The sequence below is a fragment of the Acinonyx jubatus genome, chromosome C2 (genome assembly GCF_027475565.1).
Source record: "Acinonyx jubatus isolate Ajub_Pintada_27869175 chromosome C2, VMU_Ajub_asm_v1.0, whole genome shotgun sequence".
Classification (NCBI taxonomy): domain Eukaryota; kingdom Metazoa; phylum Chordata; class Mammalia; order Carnivora; family Felidae; genus Acinonyx; species Acinonyx jubatus.
Genome location: NC_069384.1, coordinates 34498961 through 34518936, shown reverse-complemented (window position 1 = coordinate 34518936; position 19976 = coordinate 34498961). Strand labels below are relative to the sequence as shown.

The window sequence follows — 19976 nt, the reverse complement described above, 5'->3', positions numbered from 1 at the left end:
TTATTACTGATCCATAAAAGAATAAAATCTTGCCATTTGTAATGATGTGGATGGAGCTAGAGAGTATTATGCTAAGTGAAATAAGTTGTCAGAGAAAGACAAATACCATATTTCACTCATGTATTGAATGTAAGAAACAGAACAAAGGATCATAGGAGAAAAAAAGAAGAAAGCCAAGAAATAGACTAACAGACTCTTAACTATCAGGAACAAAGTGATGGTTACCAGAGGGGAGGTGAGTGTGTGGATGGGTTGCATAGATGATGAGGATTAGGGAGTGCACTTATGATGAGAACCTCATGTTGTATGTGAGTGTTGAATCACTAAATTGCACACCTGAAACTTAAAAAAAAAAACCAAAAGAAAAGAAAAGGGACAAAGGAGATTATTATATAATGATAAAGTTGTCAGGTTATCAAGAGGGTATAGCAGTTATGAATATATATATACACCCAACATTGAAGCACTTAAATATATTAAGCAAATACTAATAATTTTGAAGGGAGAAATAGACAACAATATAATAATAGTAGCAGGCATCAATAACCCAACTTCAACAATGGATAGGTCATCTAGACATAAAATCAATCAGGAAACATTAGATATGAACTATACCTTAGACCAAATAGATCTAACAGACATATACAGAATATTCCATCCAATAGCAGCAAAATATACATTCCTTTAAAGTACACATGAAACATTCTCCAGGATAGATCATATGATAGGTCATCAAACTAGTAAATGTAAGAAGATTAAAATCATACCAAGTATCTTTTCAAACAGCAATGGTATAAATCTAGAAATCCATAAAATGAGGAAAACTGGAAAAATTCATGTAAGTATGAAAATCAAACAACACACTCTTCCATAACCAATGTGTCACAGAATAAATCAAAAGGAAAATTAAAAAAATACCTTGAAACAAATGAAACGGAAACACACCATACCAAAATCTATGGGAATCAGGAAAAACAGTTCTAAGAGGGAAGCATATAATAATAAATGGCAACATAAAGAAAAAATAAACATCACAAATAAACAACATAACTTTAACACCTCAAGGAATACAGAGAGAAGAACAAACCAAGCCCAAAGATATCAAGAGGACAGAAATAACAAAGGTCAGAGAAAACATAAATGAAATAGAGGGGCTCCTTGTTGGCTCAGTCGGTTAAGCATCAGACTTCAGCTCAGGTCATGATCTCACAGGTGGTGAGTTCAAGCCCTGTGTAGGGCTCTGTGCTGACAGCTCAGAGCCTGGAGTCTGCTTCAAATTCTGTCTCTCTCTCTCTCTCTCTCTCTCTCTCTCTCTCTCTCTCTCCCCCTCCCCACTCATGCTCTGTCTCTCTCAAAAATAAATAAACATTAAAAAAAGAGAAATAAATGAAATAGAGACCACAAAAACAGAAAATATGACAAAACTAAAACCTGTGTTTTTTTTAATGTAAGTTCTATGCCCAATGTGGGGCTTGAACTTAAGACCCCAGGATCATGAATCATATGCTGAAACTGACTGAGCCAGCCAGGCGCTTCCCACCCCTGCCCCCCAAATAACTGGGTTTTTGAAAAGATAAACACAAGTAACAAAACTTCAGATAGATTAACTTAAAGATATAAGGTTCAAATAAATAAAATTAGACATGAAAGAGGAGACATTACAACTGATACCACAGAAATAAAAAGAATCATGAGACTACTACTACAAAGAATGAAAGGACAACAATTGGATAACCTAGAAGAAATGGATAAATTCCTTAGAAACATACAACCCACCAAGATTGAATCATGAAGGAATAGAAAATTTCAAAAGACCAATATCAAGTAAGTAGAATTGTATCAGTAATCTAAAACTCCTCAATAATGAAAATCCTAGGATCCAATGGTTTCACTGGTAATTCTACTAAACATTTACAGAATTAACACCAATCATTTCCAATCTCTTCCAAAAACTGAAGAGGAGAGAATACTCTCATACTCATTTTATGAAATAAGTATTGTCTTGATACCAAAGCCAGATAAATACACCACATATATAAAAACTTACAGACCAATATGCCTGATGAGTATAGGTACAAAATCTCTCAAGAAAATACTAGCAAACCAAATTCAGCATTATATTAAAAGGATAATACACCATGATCAGGGAGATTTATCCCTGAGGTATAAGGACAGTTCAACATATGCAAATCAATAAATGTGACACACCATATTAACAGCATAAAATATTTTAAAAATCATATAATTATCTGAGTAGATTCAGAAAAAGCATTTGATAAAATTAAACATCCATTCATTATAAAAACTTTCAACAACCTAGGGATAGAGGAAACTTACTTCAACATAACAAAAGTCATATATGGCAAACCTATAACTAATATCATATGCAATGGCAAAAGTTTGAAAACTTTTCTTCTAAGATTAGGAACAAAGCAAGAATGCCCAGTCTTACCATTCCTATTGAACATAATATTGGAAGTCCTAGTCAGAGCAGTTAGACAAGAAAAAGAAACAAATGTCTAAATCTGAAAATAACAAACAAAATTGTCACTGTCTTGCAGATCGGATCTTATGTACAGAATATCTTACTGACTCCACCAAAAAACTGTTAGAACTAATCAATAAATTCAGTAGAGTAACAAATACAAAATCAACATACAAAAATCAGTTGTGTTTCCACCTATTAATAATAAAGTGTCTGAAAAGAAATGAAGAAAACAATTCTATTTACAATGGCATCAGAAACAATACAGTGCCTTGGAATAAATTTGACCAAAAGGTTGAAGATCTATACACTGAAAACTGAAAGCTTTGATGACATAAATTGAGGAAATGCAAATAAATAGAAAGAAATCCCGTGTTAATGGATTAGAAGAATAAAATTGTTAAAATTTTCATCCTACCTGAAGCCATCTATAAATTCCATGCAAATACTATCAAAGTCCCATAGCATTTTTCACAGAAATAAAATAAACAATACCAAGATTTATCTGGAACAACAAAAGACCAAGAATAGCCAATTCAATCACGAGAAAGAAGAACAAACTGAAGGCATCACAAACTATATTCAAACTGCATTTCAAACAATATTACTAAGTGGTAGTAATCAAAATAGTAGAGTACTGTCATAAAAATAGGCACATATACCAATAGAACAGAATAGAAAGCCTAGAAATAATCTCACATGTATATAGCCAACTAATATTTGATAAGAGAACATAGAATGGAGAAAGGATAGTTTCTACAAAATATGGTGTTGGGAAAACATGTACACATATGCAAAATAATAAAATTTATTTTCTACCTGTACCATTCACAAAAATCAACTCAAAAGGAATTAAATACTTACATGTAAGCCTCAAAACTGCAAACTGCTAGAAGATAACATAGGAAAAAAGTCCCTTGACATTGGTCTTGGGAATTATGTTTTTAGATGTGACACCCAAAGTGCAACCAACAAAAGCAAAATAAACAAGTGGGAATACATCCAACTAAAAAAGCTTCAGCAGAGAAGAAGAAACAATCAGCAAACTGAAAAGGCAACCTACAGACCGGAATAAAATATTTGCAAACCATCTATCTAAAGGGGTTAATATCCAAAATACATATATTAAAAAAAAAAAAACTCCTACAACTCAATAGCAAAAAATAAATAATTAAATAAACAATATGATTTTTAAAATGGCCAGGGGACCAAAGAGACATTTTTCCAAAGAAGCATACAAAGGATGGAACATGGAAATGTCCCATCATGAGGGAAAGGCAATTAAAAACCACTATAATAATACAAATATAAATAATAATAACATTTGTATATAATCAAAAAAGACCCCAAATAGCCAAGCAATTTTGAGAAAGAAGACAAAGTTGGAGGTACCATAATGCCAGATTTTAAGATATACTACACAGCTGTAGTAATCAAAAAGTCTGGTACTGGCACAAAAATAGACACATAGATCAGCAGAACAGAATAGAGAGCCCAGAAATAAGCCCATGCTTATATGGTCAATTAATCTATGACAAAGGAGGCAAGAATATGCAATGGGGAAGAGACAGTATCTTCAATAAACTGTGCTAAAAAAATCTAGACAACTGCATGCAAAAGAATGAATCTGGACCACTTGCTTATACCATATACAAAAATAAACTCAAATTGTTTAAAGACCTAAGTGTGAGAAAACTCCTAGAATAAAACATAGGGGCACCTGGGTGGCTCAGTCTGACTTTGGCTCAGGTCATCATCTCATGGTTTATGGAACTGAGCCCCATGTAATGCTCCCTGCTGTCAGCACAGAGCCCACTTCAGATCCTCTGTCTCCCTCTCTCTCTGCTCTTCCCCTACTCTTGCTCTCTCTTTCTCAAAAGTAAATAAACATTAAAAATTAAAAAAAGAAAACATAGGCAGTCATTTTCTTGATATTCGCCTTTGCAACATTTTTCTAGATATATCTTCTGAGGCAAGAGAAACAAAAGTAAAAATATACTATTAGGACACACCAAAATAAACCTTTTGCATAGTAAAAGAAACCAACAATAAAACAAAAAGGCAACGTACTGAATGGAAGCAGATATTTGCCAATGATATATCCAATAAGGGTTAATACCCAAAATATATATATATATATATATATAAAACTGATACAACTCAACACAAAATAATAATACTAATTATCTAATTAAAACTGATCAGAAAAGGGCCTGGGTGGCTCAGTCAGCATTAGACTTCTGGCTCAGCATTGGTTTCGGCTCAGGTCATGATCTCACAATTTGTGGGATAGAGCCCCATAGCAGACTCTGTGCTGATAGCAGGCACAGAGCCTGATAGGGATTCTCTCTCTCCCTTTCTGCCCCTACCCCACTCACGCATGCTCTCTCTCTGTCTCTCTCTGTTTCTCTCTCTCAAAATAAATAAATAAACTTAAAAAAAAATAAAAATGAGCGGAGAACATTTTTTTTTTCCAAAAAAGACATACAGATGACCAACAAACACATGAAAGATGCTCAGTATCACTAATAGGGGAATGTAAATCATAATGACATATCACCTCACATCTGTCAGAATGGCTAGAATCAAACAGACAAGAAAACACAAGTATTGATGAGGATGTGTAAGATAAAGTAATACCCATGTACTATTGGTGGGAATGCAAGCTGGTGCAACCACTGTGGAAGATAGCATAGCGGTTCCTCAAGAAATTAAAAATAGAATTACCATATCCAGTAATTTCACTACTGGGTATTTATTCAAACAAAAACAGTGATTCCAGAAGATATATGCACACAGAATAGAGCCAACTCACACTACTGTAAGTGGTGTGTGTGTGTGTGTGTGTATATACACATACATATATGTGTGTGTGTGTGTGTGTGTGTGTGTGTGTATTTCTTTATAGATAATAAAGAACACTTTATGGAACACTATTTGACTATGAGAATGAGATCTTGCCATTTGCAACAAGATGGATGAACCTAGAGTGTATCATGCTACATGAAATAAGTCAGACAGAGAAAGACAAACTCTGTATGTTTTTATTTATATTGGAAAACTAAAATGCCAAACTTATAGAGAATAGAATTGGGTTGCCTGTGGTTGGGGGGATGGGGAAACAGGGGAAACTTTGGTCAAGAGTGTAAACTTATAGCTGTCATATGAATATGGTCTAGGCACCTAATGTGACTATAATTAACAATACCGTATTTATTATATACTTGAAATGGTTAAGAGAATAAATCTTAAATTTACTGCAAAAGAATTTTGTCACCACACACACACACAAAACATGTAATTATGTGAAGGAATGGAATTAACTAATCTTATTGTGATAATCATTTCATGATATATATGTGTATCAAATCATCATATTTTATACCTTACATTTATATATGCTGTATGTCAATAATGTCTCAGTAAATTCAGAGGGGAAATAAATAATGACTGTATCCCTGACACAAATTCATTTTTGGCACATACTGGTTATTAATAATTAGTTGTTAAATGAGTAAATGAATAAATTTTGAATCCTATATTTGATGTTTTTTTTTAAATGAATGCATGACTTGTAGTGATTTTTGTCCTTTGGTTTTGGTATATGATTTCAGATGTTAATTAAAATCTTAATTATTTTTCCTAATTATATGTTATCCACAACATTGAAATACATGTCTTCCATATCTTCATTTGAGTTGATGTTAACGATATCTGAATTGCTTGACCAAGTAGCTTTGCCTATATTTATACCTATTAATAATTATTCAAATTTTTTCTTCCCTCTCTACGTTTCATACTTGTGGCAGAAGAAGTAATGTTCACCAAATATTCCATTCATTCATTTTCATATCCTGGGACCTTGACAGTAGTTTGAGTTGGCTCTATTCTACATTTATTGACTAGATCAGAAACTCTGGGAATGGAGCTCAGTAATTTGTGTCTTAACATGTCCTCCAGGTGATTCTATTGCACACTGAAGTTTGGAAATTACATGCATAGCCTATTCTGACAATGACCTAGCCATTCTTTGATCAACATAAGGAACATAAACTCCACAGTAGAGATATTTTGTGTTTTTTTCTGTTCAGTGCTATATCCTTATCAAATATAAAAATACCAAATATATATAGAAGTTGTTCAATAAGTGTTTAATAAATATTATACATATTTTTCTAGAGTAAATCATCACAACTTGAGATATTCTTCTTTCCTAGCTTCTCGAAAGTAGCTTTGCCTAAAATCAGAAGTGATTTTAAAAGAAGAAAATGAAATGAAGATATTGTGGAGAAAGCAATTGATCTGAAAGATCTTTCACTTTCTTAAAGGTCTTGTTTACCATTATGAGTATTTATTTTGAAAGAAAGATTATTCTGTAGTAATTAATTACCTTAGACTGTTTTTTTCAAAATTCTAAGAAAAAATTCTTAAGTGATTTTCCCTAGAAGTTGATATTTTACAGCCTATTTTGGTAGCCATGAAAATGTAACTTTCCAACTTCCATCTATAGGAGTATAAATAACCCAAGAACCACAGCTGCTGAGTTCTGAAATCCATCACTGTATTTGTACTGAGGCAAATGTTTTCCATAGACTGCTCAGAGCAGTAACTAAGCATGATGGAAATACTGACACAGCCTCTTACTTGAGAGATTCTTCTGACAGCCAACTTTGTCTGAAGAAGTCCCCAACAGCTTTGCAGAACTGTCCTTCAGTGGCATGGCAGGCCACAAAATTTCCACTCACCTTCTTTTCTTCTTTTACTCAGTCATACTTGTAACCATGTAAGTTCAACCAATAATCTGATCTAGTTATATTTAGGGAATTTGGTGACTTCTCTAAGCATGTGAATGAAGGAAATATTATAGTATAATAATCATTTTAAACAAATTTGATGTGGGTCCCAATATAATGGCAAGAAAAGAAATTTAGGATTGATGACAAAGGAAGGCACATAAAATAAACATTTAATATAGCTGATCCATCTAAACCAGGTAAGAAGTTTTATTCAGCATTAGTCTTAACAGAATGTGATACAAGTTACTTAAGACTTTTTCCTTCTCACCCTCCACTCACTGCTGGAATTCTCCCATTTCTAGCTTATGTCCAAAACTCCACAATTAACACTCCCATTTTTGACAAAGTTTTCATGTCATATAATGCACATGCAGGGTGTTTTAAATTGAGATCACATTTTCCTTTTTTTTAAATTTTTTAAATGTTTTTCTTTATTTTTGAGACAGAGAGAGACAGATCATGAGCAGGGGAGGGGCAGAGCGAGGGGGAGACACAGAATCTGAAGCAGGCTCCAGGCTCTGAGCTGTCAGCACAGAGGCCTACATGGGGCTCGAACTCACAGAGTGTGACATCATGGCCTGAGCTGAAGTCAGACGCTTAACTGATATGAGCCACCCATATATGTGTGTGTGTGTGTGTGTGTGTGTATACATATATATGTACATATATGTACATATATATGTATATATATCAATGATAAATATATATTAAATTAAATATAACGTATTTTAGTAACTCTTAATAAGAAAATATAATGGGGGGGGGGCACCTGGGTGGCTCATTTGGTTGGGCATCCAACTTCGTCTCAGGTTATGTTCTCACGGTTTGTGTTTCAAGCCCCGCGTCAGGCTCTGTGCTGATAGCTCAGAGCCTGGAGCCTGCTTCCAATTCTGTGTCTTCCAATTCTGTGTCTCCCTCTCTCTGGCTCACGCTCTGTCTCACTCTCTCTCTCAAAAATTAAACATTAAAAGAAAAATTTTTTAAATAAGAAAATATAATGGATAGAGCAGATGAGGATACTTGAGACCTAAATAATTGATTATTCATTGAAGACAGGTAGCACTGACCAGTAGTGATTCTGAGGAAATTATGTAGAAAAGTGAGGCTAAGGATACTGACAACTTAATTTAAAATTTTGTACAATGTTGACAGTCCTAATAATTTGTAACTACCACATCCATTAGGAACGGGTTGAGCAGCAAGTATAAGAAATCCCAACCAAGTGTAGCAAAAACAAATTGGGTTTTTTTGTCTCACATAACCAAAAATATAGAGATAGCAGTCCGGTGTTGGCACAGTGGCCATTGGGGTATTGATATAGGTCCTTGCACCTTGTCTTGTTTACATGGCCCACTTTCATCCTTATGGTTGTCACCTCATAATCACAGTATGGCTGCTGTATCTTTAGCATCATGTCCACATTGTAAGCAGGAAGAAGGAAGGATCAAGAGGCCTTCCAGCCAGATCTATCTACTTTTATCAAGAAAAAAAAACTGACCCAACATAATTCCATTTACATTTCATTAATCAGAATTGTGTCACACAGTCAATCCTAGCTAAAAGGTAGTAAAGAAAAAGGTGTTGTGTATCCACTCTTACCACATATATAATACTAAAAGTGTGCCAACTACTGTGGCCTACCCAGATACTCTTTTAATAAGAGCTTTAAAATAAATTTTATCAGGGCACCTGGGTGGCTCAGTGGGTTAAGTGACTGAATGCACTCAGATCGTGATCTCATAGGTCGTGAGTTCAAGTCCCATATTGGGCTCTGTGCTGACAGCTCAGAGCCTGGAGTCTGCTTCGGATTCTGTGTCTCTGTCTCTCTCTGTCCCTCCCCTGTTTATTCTCTCTCTCTCTCTCTCTCTCTCTCTCTCTCTCTGTCTCTCAAAAAGAAATAAACATTAAAAAAATTTTAAGTTAAAAATAAAAAATAAATAAAATAAATTTTCTTTATGTAATGGACTAAGCAAAACAGCAGCTGCTATATTCTGTCTTTTCCTAGTCTGCACTTTATATTTTATTCTATTTTCTTAATATCTCATTCCTCCTCAGTCCAGTCATTCTTAGAAGTATTAGCTGAGCCTATAAAAAGCATGAAGAACTATTAAAGCAAAGATGATGTGTGACGTATCTTATACTTCACCTTCTATATGTATGCTAAACATAATTTCATTATTATATTTACACACAATATATTTCCTGAGTTGTGTTATCAGTTGTGTTCAGTGGGTAACTTCCCTTTGTCTTATGTAAATAAGCCATATTCATTGTTTTGAGCCACTTTAATAATATCTCTCCTAAAGATAGTTAATAATATTACTTAGGAGTTCCCCAGCATTTTTCATTTTGGGAGGTTTTGGAAAGCTTTCTGTAATATCCAGAGGTCTCTTCCACTTTATTAGGAATTGCGCCAGGGTTTCTATTATATATTCAGTTACATCTGCTACTTCCACACATTTGGGATACCAGGAACACAGATGTTCTTGGCTCCCAGCCATCTCCAGCCTTGTTTCCTCTGCAAGTAAATTTTTCATTACACATTTATCAAAGCGTGTTACTTCCTGGTTGGTCCTCATCGTTAGAGCTAGATCAGCCATATCATAGTAATTTTCCTTTTAGCTCTTTCTCCTCTCCTCTAGTCTATCACAAGTGACCAAAGACCCTCAAATTTCACCTCAAAGAAGACTAGAGCTGAGCAGAGGCAACTTCAGTTCTAAAATGAAAGGATTCAATGGAAATGACAGCAGTAGTTTCAGGAAATGTGAAGCCCAAAATACTAGGAAGAAGAAATGAAATAACTAATGCTGATATTCATTTTGGAACATCAAGAGATGTAATTGTCTTTAAATTGTCAAACTTAGGAGATAATTCAGTATTTCCAATACTTAAATCACCTGGAAATACTACAATTACTGATTCCAAGCCCTACCCTAGATATCCTAAATCCAAATTTCAAGGAGAAAATTAGAAATGTGTACTTTCAAATAATTTTTATGATCGGAATATTGAGAAACATAGTGGTATTTAAATATTTATTGGCAGCACAGAAGCGATTAAAAAGATACTCAATATTTCAGTCTTAAAAATGGAGTTATGATGACTACCTGGGATGATACACAGAGAAAATACAGATAATGTAAACAAAGAGAGTAGCTACTGTAGGTAGACAGTTTTTTACTTGGAGATAAGTCTTAAGATGTGTTTTTTTTTTTTTTTGCTTATTTTTTTTTTCACATCATATCAAATGAAAGATTGACTGGAAACACAATAAGAGGGGTTAAAGAATTCTTCATAGAGTTTTCTTAGGAAGGAAAAGAAAACCCAAGGGAAAAGAATCAGAATGTCCTTACACTTGAGTGAGCAAACCCTGCTGATCAATAAGCTTGTTCCACAGAAGACTAAAACTTCCCTCCACAGGACGCCTCCCTGCAGGGGCAGGTAAATGGGGCTAAACACAATGGGTGGGTGTTTCTATGAAAGGACCAGAGGTGGGATACACAGGGAGTCAAACTCAGAGGAGGAAAATCTGTTTCTTTAATCCTTTTCAAAATACTTTTCAGTTGAAAGAAAACCAAAATCACAATATTCTGATCCTTCTCTCTCTCTTGAAATTAATAATATTATTTATTATGGTCAATGTGAGAATATCAGTCAGCCCCTTAAATTATTTAAATGAAACTATTCCACTTGATTTGGCACTAATGCTCAAATGGTTTTAAGAAGTAATAATAGCTATTGGGGGGATTTTAAATGCAGAGTTAGAAAATCTCTGCTGGTACCCTGCTTTCTATTAAACAGAGTTATAGAAGCCTGCTGTCCCCATTATAACTGTAACTCACCATGAGGCGCTGAGCCAGTAATATCAGCCCTGCTCCCTGTGGAAATCTGTAGAAAGAAAAAAAAAATTCAAATGTATTTTATATGACTTGGTTGATAGATACATACAGATCTTTCTGGACTCACAGATATAGATAATAGATAGATGATAGATAGATGATAGATAGATAGATAGATAGATAGATAGACAGATAATACATTTTAGTTGTCAGTTTGACATTTGACAGCCCTGGTAAAGTATGCCTTTTACCTACAAACTCTCCAAATCTACTCTCAGCATCTCACAAAGAACAATAATTGTTTATTGATCTAAGTGTTAACAATGTATCGATGAGGTCTAGAAATAAGACTCAAGGGCGATCATTGCCCAGGACAGTAATCTTAAGGTACTTTTCTATTATCTATAATATGAAGTTAAATATATATATTTTTGAAATCTCATACGAATTTTTTTATGAACAGATGTTTAAAAACATGGTAAAATTTAGCATGGGTGATCATAAACAAGTTGCCTAACCTCTTCATGCCTCTTTAAAAAAAATAAAAATATCTGTTTGAGAATTCTTAAAATTATAGATATGAAACCACCATGAAAATGCAAAGTGTGCTTATTACTTGCTAGGAAAAAAAGTAAAAGGTAGCTCCTGGAACCATTTTCTATCTATAGGACATATTCAATAAAATGTGTTTTCTGTATTTGAGTAAAGATGATAATAAGAATCAGTTCAATTTTCTCATATCTAGGCCATAAAATATAACTACCAAATACTTTACAGGCAAAAAGCTAGATAATATCATATGTGCATATATGATAAGTTTTACAAATAAGTAAATAAATAAATAATCAATCCCTTTAAGTATGCTGATTGTTTGGTTTGCTATATATGTAGCAATATCATAAATCTATATTCTAATTAATATGGCTTTCCAAACATGCTTTCTTATACCCCTATTTCTGGTAGCAAGACACCGATCTTCTTTTTTGAGTTGTCCTTCTCCCATCCAATACAGTAGGACAGTCAGTCACTACTACTGGTTGGAATACCTTTCCAACCTAATTGGAATACTTTCTCATAAGATATTTTATGAATTCTAGGGGGGAAATACCTTTTCTTTCTGGATTGGGGCTGCCACTAGCCACCTTTCCCATCATATGTAGAGAGATAATCTTTGGCAGGAGAAAATAAGGGCAACACATAGATGCAGAGGCAAGCCAGAAGAGAAAAAAGGGGGAGGGTGAAGAAGACAGAACAAGAAATAATTAGCAAACTGCTGGGGTTTCTGAGTCCAATCATCCTTATACACTTCCTGGTTTAAGCCAGTTTGAATTCAGTTTCTTTCTGTAAGTGAAGTTTGGGTTAATCCACACGTGTGTGCGCGCGTGCGCACACACACACACACACACACACACACACACACACACCCCAATCTATATCCACAGATCTGTAGACAAATATGTCTGGATAAATGCATACAAAACAGGTTTTTACCTTCTCAAGACAGAAATTCTCCACAGACCATTTCTTTGAGACTCCTTTTTCCCATTTATCCCCTCTTCCAAAGAAGATCTCTAGATAGATTGCAGTCTTATTCTGGGTTCCAACTGATTAAAAAAAAGAAAAAAAAAAACATCAGACTCAAAAATATCTTGAAGCAAAGGACAAAGCACCAACTTCTCAGAGGGTGGTTTCTCCAGCTCTACAACTGTTCCACTGAGAGCCAAACTAGAGAATGGTATCTCCCTTGAAACAAATTACCAAAGAAATGGAAAAGAAGACAAAAGAAAGAGAAGGCATTGAGAAAGAGATGATTGTCAGCTAAGGAGACATCTCATTGAAGACGTCCCTGGATTACTTTTTATTTTTTTTAATCACCTCTCCACAGGTCAGGGGACAGAAAGGACCAAAGCAGTGTGAGCCAAACACCCAAGCAAAGGAAGAGGTAAGGCTAACAGGATGATTAAGTTCCTGAAGTCCTAAGACATTTCTATGATTACATCAAAATTAAAGTCAAAGTCATATGAAATACCCTTCAGATCTATGTCATAATCCCATTCGGGTGCCTGACAAACCTTGAGAAGCCAAAGTGACAATTACTGATTTACCTTTCTGTGCTGAAAATGGAAGTTGAAAGCTAAGTGGCAACATAAAGCTAAGTACCTCTGAGACTGAGTTTCAAGTTTGGACTAGACAGAAATGACAGAAAATCATTAAGAACAGAAAGCATTAAAAGGTCAGAAATAAATTGTTATCAAGCCCTATTTAACCATTTTATCAGTCAGAATTTTCTTTTTGCTCTCAAGAATGTGGTAGTATTTTCTTATCTCTGGAGATGAATATGATATTATGAGGATTGTTACATACACACTGATATTCAGATTCTGAAAAGGTTCTGTGCAAAAAGACTGTTTGCAACAAAATGGACTTTCAAATAGTTTTTTAAAAATACGTAATTGTCTTGTCTCCATCTGTCTGGAATATTACTTAGTGTTCAGGTACTGTGAAGTTTATCCTTCATGGAGCAGAAAGCCAGCAACGTCTTCATGTAGGTGAAATAGACAGACTAGCCCCAAGTCAGTCCCACAATTAGCAAATCTCACCCCCTCTGTCCCCCTTTTCCTTCTCTTTCCATCCATTTGGCCAAGAGTGGTGATTTGCCATTTCGGAATCAAGAAATCAGGGAAAACTAATGCAGATTATCTCAGAAACAAAATTTTACCTTCAGCTAAATGAGCATGTTAGTGAATCACAATTTCTATACTCTGCACTTAAATTGTAAAAGTGGAAAATGATGGGTTAAGGGATTGAGTACAGGAGAGGAAAGAGCCTTAATCATTTTAGCAATTAGTATGTAATGTCCTAAAGTGATCCACTAATCACTCCACAGCTGGTACACTGATAAAACACAGGGTACAAAAGCATTCCTCAAATGTCATAGTCCAAAGGGATCAACACTTTGAAGAATATGGGAAAAACACAGGGAAGAGGAGAACCTGTAGACCTGCTGTCTGAAACATAAAGTAGCCTTGAGTTAACTAATTAAGCAACCTATGGCTTAGTTCATTTTGAATGATATTACATCTTAATGAAAGCAAATTAAGAGTTTCACTATCCTTTTTTAAATTAAAGTTTATTTATTTATTTTGAAAGAAACAGAGACAGAGAAAGTGGGGGAGAGGCAGAGAGAGAGAGGGAGAGAGGGAGAATCTCAAGTGGGCTTCCCACTGTCAGCACAGAGCCCCATGGAGGGCTCGAACCCACAAAGCCATGAGATCATGACCTAAGCCGAAACCGAGTCGGCCGCTTAACCAACTGAGCCACCCAGTCACCCCAAGAGTTTCACTATCTTTAAACAGGATAATATATTTACCAAGAGGAGAGCTTACACTAAATCTTCAAAGGCCTTTTCAAGAATCATTTTAGGTCACGAACAATATTATTTTTATGGATTTACTTTATCAAAATCTGTATATACTACTTAAATAAACAGTTCCATCTGCAGGTTTTTCATAATCACATGTCCTAATACTTAAGATATCATATCTATGAACCACAAATAAAAGAATTTAAAAAGGAAGGAAAGGAGAGGGGAGGAGAGGAGAGGAGAGGAGAGGAGGGGAGAGGAGAGGAGGAAGGAAGGAAGGAAGGAAGGAAGGAAGGAAGGAAGGAAGGAAGGAAGGAAAGAAGGAAGGAAGGAAGGAGAAAGAAAGAAAGAAAGAAAGAAAGAAAGAAAGAAAGAAAGAAAGAAAGAAAGAAAGAAAGAAAGAAAGAAAGAAAGAAAGAAAGAAAAAGGGAAAGGAAGAAAGGAAGGAAAGAAACCACCTGAAAATAACATTCAAGAATTACACTGGAGTTTTTGCTTCATATAACACAAAACATAATGTGCTGCTCAAAGGTAAGAGCTTTTCTTTCAGGAGGAGCTAGTAATTTGAACCCACCCACGGGTTGTTGATGATAATGGTGACTTAAATAGTTATATACCTTTAATTATCTCATGTTTTATTCCTCAGATTCCCACATGAGGATATTTTTTGCTTTGTTATGAATTTGTATGCTAACCTCGCTGCTAGCTTCAACACATTCCTAAAACTACCTGTCTTTCCACCCTACTATATAGTGTAATCAAAAAGAAAAATGTTGGCTGGGCAATAGCTATTTGGTTCAGATGCTGCTTTCCTTTAAGTTTAGTAAGAAGGTCTTGGGCCATTTCAGTTTGCTTCATTATCAGAATTGGTATCCATTTACCTATGATTTGTTCTTGACAGTGATCAAATTCAGAGGTACTGCACTGGGTGTACGGTAAGCTGACAATTGTCAAGGCTGTTCCTATGGCCATCGGTGTCTCCTTTTACACTCCCCAGCTGTAGATTGTAAAACCGATTGAAATTATCTAGAAGCCCTGAGGTTATAATGATGTTCATTTATGGAGAGCCTTTATTCAACAACTCAAAGTACTGTGTAGGAAGCCACTGTGACAAAAGCTCCCTTACCAAATCCTAAAGAGTTGTATATATGCATGGTTAAATTCAGGCAGAAAATATGTAAGTAATTAATCATTGTGAAGAAATATAGAATGACATTGATTATACCTTCATTTTCAACCCATGACAGACTATTGTTTTATCTTAAATCAGGTTTATTTTTTAAAATGATTAACATATGTGTGTTTATCCACACAGTTTGCCTCACAGGGCTAAGACCAATTCATGGATGAGCATATTCTTATAGTTCAATTAACCCACCATTCATGCACAAAAGTTAATAGATTCCTATAAAACTTCAACTACTTTATTCCTCCTGTCATCTGAATAAATATTGTGAGTCATTTCTGGAGAGAGGTATTGCTTTCTCCTTTCTTTTTCTGTTTTGCCTGGGGTTGTGCTGCCTGCCTGTGTGCCCCCGTCACTGAAAAGAAAAGAGATACTCACTCTTTTAGAAATAAGAACAGAGTCTTTCTCTTTATATTAGATTATTTTCCAGCTAACTGGATTATTTTGGCCGGGCTAAGTTTAGTAAGAACCAGAATAGCACTAAGTTCATTGATCTTCCGTTACTTTAAAGAAGGAGAGAACAGAAATTCAGAAATGAAGGAGGCAGTTCTCCATTCCATGCATAGAGATTGCAAGAATTGGAGGTGAAGAGGACGCAGCTGCATTTCTTAACTTTTGAATGAAAAGCAATTATGCCAAGAGCCTTCATTTTAGATTGTCAGCATGGGCCTATGTCATACCCATCCTGACACTCCCAAACTGGAGATTTTAAAGGCCTCCTGCCTTTGTCATTGAGACACCTGTCACCAACTACACTGAATCAGCATCTCTAGATGCTGGGAAATACATATTCAACAGGAATCTATGTAAGAAGCAACAGTAGGGAGGCTGGAATTCTTCAGAATTCTTAAAGAAAAAAAATGAAAGGAAAAAAAGAAGCTGAAGTTGTAAGGAAATTTTCCACTCCATAAAGCACACTTCTGATTTCATTTTCACTTGTTTGCAATTAAAATAACTTAACCCCAATGTCAAGTTAACAAAGTAAATTTCTATGAAAAATTTTAAAATATATTAACTACAAATATCAGTGGAAGACAGTCTTGGGGGAAATATGGTTTTCTACATGAGATTTGTAAAATATAAAGCTGTTTGAGCATATTATTACAATAAATAGTTCTAAAGTCTTTATTTTTGTTTTAAGATATTATAATAATTAATATGAATGAAATAATTTATCAGTCACAAACTCTGTTCTAGGAAGCCCAGTAAAAGAAAAAAAACAACAACTGTATCTTTAGAGTACTGGAAAAATTTTGGTACTCTCTACATGTTAAATCTCATTTTCAAATACATTTATTATTCATTCTTACCCTCTTCATCCTTGCCCTTCTGCTTAGGATCACATCTATGAGTCAATTGCAAAAGCAGTGCTCATTTCCCGCTTGCTCAAGTATATCAAGATATTCAATTTATGATTTCTGAATTCAAAAGAGAGACATCCCCCGGAATTCCAAGTGACACTCAGAAGAACTCAAAATTTTATAGTTCACCAGCTTAGATATCTTTCTGAAGAAAGGCTAAATGATTTCTTTATACCTTATTAGCTATTTGATGGCACATTTACACGAATGTATTCAACGTAAAAAAAATAGTAATTTTATCTAACCAATGGGGTAACAAAATCAAAATGTATCATTTAATATTAACCTTTTCAAGAAGCACTAAATCAAATCTCCTAAAACATATGATTTTATGCATTATTAAAATTAGAAATATGGCAGTATATTTCTCCAATTGTAGCCCATTTTATCTTGACAAATCATAACCAGCCAAAATAATTTAAAAAATAATTTTCTAGAATATTTAAGGAAGGCACTCAAAGGATGCATATTTCCAAAGTAAGTCTAATAACTCTTCATATCTAGTGACAATAACATTATAGTATTAAATCAGGACTTCAGATAAACTCAAAGGAAATGCAGAGAACTTGGAATCCACGTATTTACATAACAAACCCAAGAGGGGAAAAATTAGGGGTAAAAAAAAAAACTTTGACAGAAGTACTTGCCAATATGTCTTAACATTAAAACTAATAATATTTTATCATGTAGAATTCAATTTTCACCCATTTTCTTCTGGATATAACAATAGTCTATTTATTAATTGACTAAAACACCTATTGGCTCTCATTTGTTTTACTTTTCAACAGAATCTATTTAACTGAAGACATTAATTAGCTTAATGTCCAGTCACCAACCCATGACATATTAGACTTAATACTCTCTGATATTAAACATTCAGCTTTGCATTTCTTTCTGATGAAGGCTTTGAAGCCAAAACTTTCGAGAAAGTACTGGAATTAGCCAAATCAGATATCGTTTTTCCTTTGTCTGTCTTATCCTAGTAGGTAAAAGCACAGGATAGAACATCTGTGCCTCCTTCTCAGGGCCATACTAAAGACTTTCCAAATACTATCTTTAGTTGTATTTAACGAACAGCCCATGACTTACCAAACAATGTACTGACTGAATTAACAATTAAAACTTCAGCTCTTCCGGTTTAGATAGTTAATGAATTAGAAGTCAAGAAATGACCATGCTAGATGTGGATAGATAACACAGCATAAGGCTTTGCAAAGAATCCTGTGAGGTAAGCATTACAAGCTTATTATCTAGATAATGAAATTGTAGATCACAAAATCTTCAGTAAATACTCAGCACTGACATGATTAAAACCCACAACAGTCAAAAACCCAATTTTTCCACCACATGAGTCATCATATTTGCTCAATTTTTACATTTATTGTGTTGATATTGAAACAATATTCTGCTCTTCTACACTGAAAATAGCATCATAATATAAAATTATCCTTAAAAGAATTTAGGGCACCCAGGTGGCTCAGTCAGTTAAGCATCCAACTCCTGGTTTCAGCTCAGGTCATCATCTCATGGCTTTGTGGATTCGAGTCCCACATAGGGCTCTGAGCTGGTAGTGCAGTACCTGTTTGGGATTCTCTCTCTCTCTCTCTCTCTCTCTCTCTCTCTCTCGGCCCCTCACTTACTAGTGCTGTCTCCATGTCTCTCAAAATAAATAAATAAACTTTAAAAACATAATAAAAAATAAAAGAATTTATATCTTTATTTTTAGCATGTGATAGGCAAAATAATTCCCACCCCCAAAGATGTTCACATACTAATCTCTAAAATCTGTGAATTATTACCTTATATGGTGAGAGAAACTTTGCCTCTGCAGATGTGATGACATTAAGGGCCTTGAGATTAGAAGAGTATTCTGGATTGTTCAGGTGGGCTCAATGTGCTTATAAGCTTCCTTATAAGAATGAAACATGAATGTCAGAGCAAGAGAGAGACTCAGAAATGCTACACTGCTGGTTTTGAAAATAGAGGAATGGGGTCATGAGCCAAAAAATGTAGCTGGCCACTAGAAACTGGAGAAAGCAAGGAACCAGATTCTTTCCTAGAATTCCTTCCTAGAGCCACCAGAAGGAATACAGCTCTGCTGATACTTGGATTTTGAACTTCTGACTTCCAGAACTGTCAGATAATAAATTCTTGTTGTCTTCAATCACTATGTTTTGGTAAATTGTTACAACAGTAATAGGAACTACGAATGGTATAGGGCTATTTATAGGAGCACCTTCCTGTGGTCTTGGCAGTGCTGAAGCCACCAGAAACTTATGAGAATCGTAATTGGCATCAAAATTCACATTATGAATATAGGGAGAACCTAAGTTTTCTAGTTTGGCTCTCCATGCAGTATTTTGACTCTCCACTCCACTCTATACCACAGAGGCCATTTTGTGCTTTATTGTAATACCATCCCCAACACATAATACAAGTTGGAATTAACAGTGTGTCAATTATTTAACAAAAGCTTCATCTCTGTGTCAAAAGAGACCAATCATTTCAGTTTTAACTGCTTGGCTTCAGATTGGAGCAACTTTCTCCTTTCTTGCTTTGAAAAGGTCATCATAATTCTATATTAAAATCTTAAAGATCACAAAGCATTTAAAACACTTCCTTGAAAATTTTGAAAACTCCCCAAGACCAGTTAGGTCAATAAAGAATTATCATTTAATATTTGTTAAGCACACACAGTCTGGAAAATATCTTATCAGACAAAGAAACAATTCACATCAGACAAACAATTCATACAAACAATATCATATCGAACAAATAATTCATATCAGACAAACAATTTATATCAGACAAACAAATCATATCAGACAAAGAGACAAACACTAAACAATTTGAAACACTTCTTTTAAAGAAAATAATCCTCACCTATAAGTCCTGGGAAGATATAATTCTAATCGATCACACGTAATGAACCTGCAACTTGATTA

General features: G+C 34.6%; 2 long non-coding RNA genes across 2 annotated transcripts in view; one reads left to right on the top strand and one right to left on the bottom strand.

Annotated features, from left to right (window-relative positions):
- The window catches only part of LOC113604785 (uncharacterized), a 207251-nt gene that overhangs the window by 99747 nt on the left and 87528 nt on the right, over nucleotides 1-19976 (top strand). The window lies entirely within an intron of this gene.
- Nucleotides 5370-19976, bottom strand: part of LOC128315141 (uncharacterized) — a 41917-nt gene continuing 27310 nt past the window's right edge. The window contains exon 3 of the long non-coding RNA XR_008297591.1: nucleotides 5370-11169. This is a non-coding gene — a long non-coding RNA (uncharacterized LOC128315141). The remainder of the gene's footprint in view (nucleotides 11170-19976) is intronic.